Consider the following 8,889-nt stretch of genomic DNA (forward strand, 5'->3'; position numbering starts at 1 on the left):
TAAGTTGCCGTGTGGCATGTTGTTGTGGAGTGTCTTTGTTGTTTCGACTCTTGGAGTGGGTTACCATTGTTTCTGTGGGATTTCTAAGAGTCAATATTAGTTGCGTTATTGTACTCTGGTGGGTGTTTGGGCACCTTTGATTGAACCATTGTGTCTTACTGAAGATGGAAATTAGTAATGTAGTGTGTGTCTGCAACTCGTGTAGTATGTTATGGTCTTGGTGTGTGAAAATTGTGGTTACCTGCATAACCTATTGCCCTGATGTCATCCTTGTCTCCATCTATGATATTGTAAAGTTCGGTTTTGTTAAAACTACCTCCTATGGTGTTTTTCCTTCAGTTAGTTTTCTAAAATTCGTAGATATTGTTGATTTGTCTGCTTTCGGTTCTGCGTTCTGGTTAGTTTAGCGTGTGATTGCCTACCTATATGCTATCGCTTTTGGAGTCATCCTGTCAATTGATTTTGTGATCCCTTAATGGAGTTTATCCATTCTTCTACATGTTACTTGGGGAATTATTATTACCAACATCGTTACCTACCATGTATATGTAATATTTTCACTCTCCTGTTGGTGGGGAAGTGGTCCTGTTTTGCCTCTGGGCAACAGTGTGTATCTGCGGATACCACTTATTTCTAAAACCGCGTCGTGGCGAGGTCCTTTGGGACTATCAGTTGTGTACGATGTTGGATCATTGCTCCGTCACACTCACAGTTGTCACCTAATTGAGGTTTTTCATTACCTTTTCTGTATTGATTCGGTGTACAATTGTGGAAAGTATGTTTCAATTTTTTCCCTCCGCAATGTTGGTTGGTAGTATGTCTCCGGAGTTAGGTGTCCTCCTGAAGCTTTATGGTACTTACTTTCCTGCTAGTTTATTCCTTGCTTGGTGGGGCTCCATGGAATGATTGTCGATGACAAACTGTTGCGCTCCCTACACCTGATAGTACTAGAGGTCTCCAACTCATTCTGCCTGGGGTTGCCTTGCTTGGGAAAACAGTTACCTTTAACTCATTAATGGCTTCTCAAGGCTTGTGCTCGGGTCGGTACTTGCTCTGCGTAGTGTGTCCATATTTGGAAAGTCTCTCCTTGCTTGGTTATGTGAAGATAAATTATCTATGATTTAAAATCTGCCTTCCTTAATGGTTTAATTAATTATTTTGGTTGAATTAGGGTGGGCTCTTGAAAATAAATGAATGATTGGCTCACTGATCTGTGGATCTCAGTCTGTTTTAAAATTATCACATTTATCTTGGCCATGTTGTTCGTGTTTATGTGAAACTGTTTATGGGAGTATTGTATCTCGGTATATTGTTTGGTTTGGGGTATTTTCCTTATTATGGGGTAAGGGTTCTCGGGTGGAACATGTGAATTAGTTATTCTTCCTGTGGCTCCCTGTATTTGCGGGAAATATTGGAGGTTGTTACGTCCATTCTTCTTATTCTTCTCCATCGTTTATGTTTAGTGTATTGTGCTGTTAATATATTGAGGTAAGTACTGTAACCTTGACATTATGTTTCACCTTTGGTGTTTGGTGGACTAAGAGTACCTTGCCTGTGCCTATCTATTATGTTTGGTAAACTTGTGATTTTTGGTGCTGGTGGATAAGTTTGTTCGAGAGTAGTCTAGTTAGCCTAATTTGTTTTCTTGTGTAATTTAGGTTGGTGGTATGCTCTAGACCTGAGTTTATTGACAAGATCTCTAATTTATGATTGTATTATGAGATTTATGTTTTGTCTTTGGTTATTACAAAAAAACTTTCCCCAATCTTGAGGGTCTTTCCTCTTTTCCCTTTCCCTGTTTGCTCGCGGTACCTTCGAATTGTCGGACATTTAATCTGGTTTTCGAAAGGATGTAAGATATTGCATTTCTAAAAACTAGAAACCTGAAAAAGGTAATTATAAGGAAATGTCAATTTTAATGTTTAATGTTGAATGTACAGCCGAGAGAGATTGCTAGGTTAAGTTAATTGTTGGAAGGAAACTCTATGGATGCGTGTGTATAATCTTTCAAGAACTCTTATGGGTGAATTTATCTTCGGGGTGTAATCATTACCTTGTTTACTATTGCAATCAAAACCAAAACTTTTGGGAATCAACTAAGTTTGAAGATGCGATTTGATTCGGACTATGTACTGTGTACTTCTTGGAATCCATTATCTTTAATGCCCCTTTTTCTCAACCGAAACTGTGGTGTGTAATTTTTAAATGGATGTTTAGGGGAAGTTGAAAAAGTAGTGAAAAGTGGTGAACTCTGTTGCCTTACCGGATATTTACTATGTTGGACTTGGTACTTGTGGTTGTTTCGATTTGGACTATGACGAAAAATTTAGGTTACTTCAGACCACTGTGCAGCGGATATGAAAGATAATAGCAAAGCTTCGGGGGGAGAGGCTGACATGGTGATGTCATTACGTTATTTCTCCTCCTCTCAATGTTTTAGACGTGGCCTAACGGCGTAGAAAATGTGTCAAATAAACTCTAACTTTGCGGTATCATTTTCAATTCTGTTTCTTGGTACTTCAGGTTTCACTTTTCCACTTCTACTCTGTGTTGGCGCTCTAGTGAGCGAGGATCTTAACTAATGAAGGCCCCTTGTACGTGCTGATATCTACTCAGAAACTTTGTACTACGATGCTCCGCCCCTTGACCAATTAGAGCTCGCCCTGAGAAACGAGGTTGGTTGTCGATTCTTGTGGTGGGCGAGAGCATTATTACTGCGAGGGAAGTGGAGCGGGATGCATCCGCGCTTGTCGTCTCTCTGGTGTGAGCGAGTTTCCCAAGCCGATATGGACGTGAATTGAAGAAAAGTGTAAGAGGGCTTCTTCCTTCGCCCTCGCTATGTTTTGGATATTTCTATCAACGCGGGAGCTGCTCTAATTTGTATACTTAATATAATTGTTTGCTTGGATTCTTCATCCAGTAAGTAAGTTTTTAAAAATGGCGTCTCCGCGTTCTCAATTCAGTGAAGATTTTCGGCATTGCTAAGAATCTAATTCTCTTGAGCTTCGATCAATTTGAGTATCGGTTATGCAGTAATTGTGGACTCTAAATTTCTAAGAAAGGAAGTTCCGGCTGTTTAAAATAACAATCAAATATTATTATTATCATCATGTTATAATGTAACTTTTCGTGTGGTTGATAAAAAGTAAATAATTTAAGATGTATCGTGGTGAAGTTTGAATACCTTATGCTTATATGGAAAATCTTTGATACACCTTGTAAAATCTAAATTTTACTACCTTATCAAAACACCCCTAGTGAGTCAGTTTTAACCATTTGAGTTCTAACCAAAGGGACAGTAATTTATTTAATATTTCTCTGTGTTGTTTAATTTTTTTGTTAGTGTTCTTGGTTCCTTGGAATTACTTTTCTTTCCCTTGTTTGTGCGGACTTCGGTTTCCGTGGTTACCTGTTACCTTGCTTTATTCATGGCGTTTGTTGGTTACTATGCCAACGTGTTGTTTTTGATGATTGTTAACTTTGAATGTAGCTTTTTTTCCGGATCGTGGATGCTGTTGGTTGATTTGCCAACTATTTCGGTCTTGATGTGTTGATATTTAATTCTGTTTGATTTTTCTTATCTTTGGTGACTTGTGGTCGCATTGGGGCAATTTTAACTTTTATATCTGGTTATTTTTCCTTTTCTTCCGGGTATAATGTGTTGTGGTTATTTAATCTCCACTTCCTTTATTTAATCCCTTGGTGAGAACTCTGTGATTCAAAGGGTTTTAAAATTGGTATATTGTGAACTGATACTAGTTTCAAAACTATCATTTTCTCTGGTATGTTGAGGCCTCACTTATTTATGAAATCTTTTTCCCTATCATTTTCTGGTGGTCGATCACCGTTGATTTTAATTCATGTTTCACTTGATATCTTAATTTAAGTTAATCTTTACCTTATTAATTTTCCTGCGTTGTAAATTTTTCTTCCCTAACATTTTAAAAGATATCATTTAATCAATAAATCCTTTGCTTTAAATTCTCTATGAATGTGTTGTTCTTTCTTTAATTAACTGGTACCAGGTACGAATTTCTTTCTACGGGTTCTTGGTGACACTTCTTCGCCTTTTATGGTAAGTTTCCTGTTCTTGTATAGTTACTTGGCATGATTTGGTGACTCTAGTTACGCTTCCTGTTTGTACTTTTCAACTAGTTATTTGTGTACCAGCTAGTTGAACCTTTTTACTGCCCCTATCGTAGTGTTCTGGGTTTGATCTACGTTACGGGACAATAATAATAATAATAATAATAATAATAATAATAATAATAATAATAATAATTGAAGGAGAATAAGAAGAAACCGAGCTCGATAGTAGCTGCAGTCGCTTAAGTGCGGCCAGTATCCAGTAATCGGGAGATAGTGGGTTCGAACCCCATTGTCGGCAGCCCTGAAGATGGTTTCCGTGGTTTCCCATTTTCACACCAGGCAAATTAAGGCGACGGCCGATTCCTTCCAATTCCTAGGCCATTCCTATCCCATCGTCGCCGTATGACCTATCTGTGTCGGTGCGACGTAAAGCAAAGAGCAAAAAAGGAATAAGAAGAACAATTTATTACATTATTTCCGAGAATAATAATGGTGAAAATGAAATTGAAATATTAAATCAATGATGATTAAGTGTTACGCGAAGGATGATCTCCACTGATAATAATGATAATAATAATAATAATAATAATAATAATAATAATAATAATAGTAATAATAATAATATCGTTTAATTATTTTGGATGATGATGTTGACTGATACTAGGGAAGTCAGCTGGCGAAATAACGTAATAATATCCAGTTGTTGTAAATAATAAGTTAAATTTGTTATTTGTAATGCGATGGCAAATCCCTACATCTGGACCATTAGGTTAGAGTCGCTTTATCGTTTCCTTCAGTTAACGATAGCATATCTTGGTTAGGAACCCGGAGAGAGTTTTGTATTATCCCAGGTTGGTTTCATCTCAATAAGGATGAAGGCGATGACATGATTCTTGTGATCGCGCCCAGCTGGCCAACAGGTAATTGGTCCATGACCATAAATGGTCATTGTGTTCACGAGGGTCGAATTGCAACCCTCAGAAATCAACGGTTCCACCACCCAAATGGATGGGTGGTCAAAAGTGTAAAATATTAATATGTGAAATTTTCAGGAATGATATGATTCATGTTTGTGGGTTACTGTAGTCACGTCCTAGTTCGTGAACCATGGGCAACGGCTGAGTGGCCTAGTAAGTGGTCCTGAGAGTCGGGATACCAGTTGCTATGGAATGGGAGTGGGCATCTCGGATATATTCTGAGTCGTGGCCCTCCTTGTGCTCAGGCGGCTAGGACTATACAATTCACCGGTGGTCCATAACCCGTTAGAGGAGAGATCCTCACTTGGACTATGTGCAAGTAGGGCAGCATCCTGCTTCATGAATTTACCGAGCTCAGAACACTTTAAACAAGCCTCGGTCCTATGGGAGTAATGGAGTCCCACTCCCATTTGACAGGCGAGGGACTCCTTGGAAACAACTTGGCGAACGAAATGGAATTCGATGGGGAGCTATCAATATTAATGGGGCTTATGGAAGAAAGAAAGTAGAACTGGCTGAGTCAGCAAAGAGGATGCATCTGGATGTGCTAGGAGTAAGTGATATTCGGGTAAGGGGAGATAACGAGGAAGAGATAGGAGATTATAAAGTGTACTTGACGGGTGTTAGAAAAGGAAGGGCAGAGTCTGGGGTAGGGCTCTTTATCAGGAATACCATTGCACGCAACATAGTTTCTGTTAGACACGTAAATGAGCGAATGATGTGGGTAGATTTGTCAGTGGGAGGAATTAGGACAAGAATTGTGTCCGTGTATTCACCATGTGAGGGTGCAGATGAGGATGAAGTTGTCAAGTTTTATGAAGCATTGAGTGACATCGTGGTCAGGGAACAGCAAGGAGAGAATAGTGCTAATGGGCGATTTCAATGCGAGAGTTGGGAATAGAACTGAAGGATACGAAAGGGTGATTGGTAAATGTGGGGAAGATATGGAAGCTAATGGGAATGGGAAGCGTTTGCTGGACTTCTGTGCTAGTATGGGTTTAGCTGTTACGAATACATTCTTCAAGCATACGGCTATTCACCGCTACACATGGGAGGCTAAGGGTACCAGATCCATAATAGACTATATCTTAACAGACTTTGAATTCAGGAAATCTGCTAGGAATGTACGAGTTTTTCGCGGATTTTTCGATGATACAGACCACTATCTGATCTGTAGTGAACTAAGTATCTCTAGGCCTAGGGTAGAGAAAGTGAAATCTGTCTGCAAACGAATAAGGGTAGAAAAGCTCCCGGATGAGGAAATTAGACAGAAGTACATGGATATGATTAGTGAGAAGTTTCAAAGAGTAGACAGTAAGCAGGTTCAGGATATAGAAAGTGAATGGGTGGCATACAGGGATGCTGTAGTAGAAACAGCAAGGGAATGCCTAGGAACAACTGTGTGTAAAGATGGGAAAAGGCGAACATCTTGGTGGAATGATATAGTGAGAGCAGCCTGTAAACGTAAAAAGAAGGCTTATCAGAAATGGCTCCAAACAAGGGCCGAGGTGGACAGAGATTCGTACGTAGATGAAAGAAACAGAGCAAAACAAATAGTGGTTGAATCCAAAAAGAAGTCATGGGAAGATTTTGGTAATAACCTGGAAAGGCTAGGTCAAGCAGTAGGGAAATCTTTCTGGACAGTAATAAATAATCTTAGGAAGGGAGGGAAAAAGGAAATGAACAGTGTTTTGAGTAATTCAGGTGAACTCATAATAGATCCCAGGGAATCACTGGAGAGGTGGAGGGAATATTTTGAACATCTTCTCAATGTAAAAGGAAATCATCCTGGTGGTGTTGCAAACAGCCAAGCTCATGGGGAGGAGGAAAATGATGTTGGTGAAATTATGCTTGAGGAAGTGGAAAGGATAGTAAATAAACTCCATTGTCATAAGGCAGCAGGAATAGATGAAATTAGACCTGAAATGGTGAAGTATAGTGGGAAGGCAGGGATGAAATGGCTTCATAGAGTAGTAAAACTAGCGTGGAGTGTTGGTAAGGTACCTTCAGATTGGACAAAAGCAGTAATTGCACCTATCTATAAGCAAGGGAACAAGAAGGATTGCAACAACTATCGAGGTATCTCATTGATTAGTATACCAGGCTAAGTATTCACTGGCATCGTGGAAGGGAGGGTGCGATCAGTCGTTGAGAGGAAGTTGGATGAAAACCAGTCTGGTTTCAGACCACAGCGAGGCTGTCAGGATCAGATTTTCAGTATGCGCCAGGTAATTGAAAAATGCTACGAGAGGAATAGGCAGTTGTGTTTATGTTTCGTAGATCTAGAGAAAGCATATGACAGGGTACCGAGGGAAAAGATATTCGCCATACTGGGGGACTATGGAATTAAATGTAGATTATTAAAATCAATCAAAAGCATTTATGTTGACAATTGGGCTTCAGTGAGAATTGATGGTAGAATGAGTTCTTGGTTCAGAGTACTTACAGGAGTTAGACAAGGCTGTAATCTTTCACCTTTGCTGTTCGTAGTTTACATGGATCATCTGCTGAAAGGTATAAAATGGCAGGGAGGGATTCAGTTAGGTGGAAATGTAGTAAGCAGTTTGGCCTATGCTGACGACTTGGTCTTAATGGCAGACTGTGCCGAAAGCCTGCAGTCTAGTATCTTGGAACTTGAAAATAGGTGCAATGAGTATGGTATGAAAATTAGCCTTTCGAAGACTAAATTGACGTCAGTAGGTAAGAAATTCAACAGAATTGAATGTCAGATTGGTGATACAAAGCTAGAACAGGTCGATAATTTCAAGTATTTCGGTTGTGTGTTCTCCCAGGATGGTAATATAGTAAGTGAGATAGATTCAAGGTGTAGTAAAGCTAATGCAGTGAGCTCGCAGTTGCGATCAGCAGTATTCTGTAAGAAGGAAGTCAGCTCCCAGACGAAACTATCTTTACATCGGTCTGTTTTAAGACCAACTTTGCTTTACGGGAGCGAAAGCTGGGTGGACTCAGGATATCTTATTCATAAGTTAGAAGTAACAGATATGAATGTAGCAAGAATGATTGCTGGTACAAACAGGTGGGAACAATGGCAGGATGGTATTCGGAATGAGGAGATAAAGGCTAATTTAGGAATGAACTCGATGGATGAAGCTGTACGCATAAACCGGCTTCGGTGGTGGGGTCATGTGAGGCGAATGGAGGAGGATAGGTTACCTAGGAGAATAATGGACACTGTTATGGAGGGTAAGAGAAGTAGAGGGAGACCAAGACGACGATGGTTAGACTCGGTTTCTAACGATTTAAAGATAAGAGGTACAGAACTAAATGAGGCCACAACACTAGTTGCAAATCGAGGATTGTGGCGACGTTTAGTAAATTCTCAGAGGCTTGCAGACTGAACGCTGAAAGGCATAACAGTCTATAATGATAATGTATGTATGTATGTATGTATGTATGTATGTATGTATGTATGTATGTATGTATGTTCAGGAATGATTTGCCAAATTACCAGCAAAATAAGAGTCAACGAATTTTTGTGTGTATTCGATTTTTAACTTAAATAAAATCCTCCTTTAGCATTTGCAAGGAAACAGTTCCAGGTTCTTGTTCTTGTAGAATAGTAAACCCTTGGTGACCGTTTAAATATCCGCCCCATTCCTAGGACGGAGCCTTCCAATTTTTCCTTTGGATCTGATTTAATATATTTTGTGTGTTAGTTTATGATGAGCCTTAAAGTTAATAATTAGAGTGTCCCGTTCAACTCTGTAGTACTGATTAGATGGCTCCCATATATTTAATTGGAGATCTTATATCTTCATACATGTTTTATTGTTTATCAGTTGCGATAGATTCGGACCGTAAC

This window comes from Anabrus simplex, chromosome 3 (genome assembly GCF_040414725.1).
Source record: "Anabrus simplex isolate iqAnaSimp1 chromosome 3, ASM4041472v1, whole genome shotgun sequence".
Lineage (NCBI taxonomy): Eukaryota > Metazoa > Arthropoda > Insecta > Orthoptera > Tettigoniidae > Anabrus > Anabrus simplex.